The 1,328-nt window shown below is 39.1% G+C and overlaps 1 pseudogene across 1 annotated transcript; it reads left to right on the top strand.

The window, feature by feature from the left end:
* The first annotated feature begins 859 nt into the window (after window positions 1-859).
* On the top strand, window positions 860-1,324 carry LOC105809440 (annotated as a pseudogene). The gene has a single exon (XR_001137439.1). The product of XR_001137439.1 is annotated as a probable ribosome biogenesis protein RLP24 pseudogene (transcript).
* The last annotated feature ends 4 nt before the right edge of the window (window positions 1,325-1,328 follow it).

Raw genomic sequence — 1,328 nt, 5'->3', positions numbered from 1 at the left:
GCATAATAAAATTATGTAATTTGACTAGGTATCAATAACTATTAAGGAAGAGAGTAAAATTCAAACCTAGGTCTTTTTCTGACTCTAAAACTTACACTCTTCCTACTCTGTTTATTTGCTTTATATTGTTTAATGGTACACATTTGGTGAGTTCCACTCAACACTCTTTCCTATTTATCTAGACATGGAGAAACTGTAATTACATGACGGCTGCTCAGTAGTGCCCCTAGGACATCCCTGTGTGTGGCTAAGATACAGCATGACGAAATGAACAAGCATGGTAAAGTGACTTACGTCAAAACAGGACAGATCAGCTATGCATAGGGGGTCTCCAAATCATAATACCTTTAAGGTTATTCCTCGTGAATGTCAATCCTTTATTTTATTGAAGGAAAATAACACAGTAGGTGTCAAGGAATATTTTTAAGAGCAGATCCAGGGGAAGAACCATACATATCTCCTCTCCCCTAAATCCTTTCCCCAATGCCTCCCCAGTTGCTACCCAAACCGTGACAGTTGTCTTTATTACGTACTTTAAAAGAAAAACAACACATTCAAGCATTTTAGATAGTAAGGTCCAGAGACTACAACCATTCTACAATATGAGGAAGAAGAGTTCTTGGTTTGTTTGAGACTTGTGCCACATCATATACTGTAAATTATAATGATGTAAATGTATACAGGAGTATTTCTGAATATGTAAGCATGTGAAATTCAAAAGAATCCTATGGGTTAATCTTTGTCTGAAGTGGAAAATTACCCAGACCAGCACACCAACACAGGCACACACAAGGAGACCGCGTACTTTTCCTTCATAAACTTTTCTCACGTGTTATGTCTTTTCCTATCAAGAAATTTCCTCTTGACTTCCTCTCAAGCTTGGCGTTTGGTCGGTGGGGACCCACGCGGGTTCAACATGCGTATCGAGAAGTGTTATTTCTGTTCGGGGCCAGTCTACCCTGGCCACGGCATGATGTTCGTCCGCAACGACTGCAAGGTGTTCAGGTTTTGTAAATCCAAATGTCATAAAAACTTTAAAAAGAAGCGCAATCCTCGCAAGGTCAGGTGGACCAAAGCCTTCCGGAAAGCAGCTGGTAAAGAGCTTACAGTGGATAATTCATTTGAATTTGAAAAACGTAGAAATGAACCTATCAAATACCAGAGAGAGCTATGGAATAAAACTATTGATGCAATGAAGAGAGTTGCAGAGATCAAACAGAAACGCCAAGCCAAATTTATAATGAACAGATTGAAGAAAAATAAAGAGCTACAGAAAATTCAGGACATCAAAGAAGTCAAACAAAACATCCATCTTATCCGAGCCCCTC

The sequence above is a fragment of the Propithecus coquereli genome, unplaced genomic scaffold, assembly GCF_000956105.1.
Source record: "Propithecus coquereli isolate 6110/MARCELLA unplaced genomic scaffold, Pcoq_1.0 Scaffold194, whole genome shotgun sequence".
NCBI lineage: Eukaryota > Metazoa > Chordata > Mammalia > Primates > Indriidae > Propithecus > Propithecus coquereli.
Note: the sequence above shows the minus strand (reverse complement) of the source record. Positions and strands in the feature narration are given on the sequence as shown.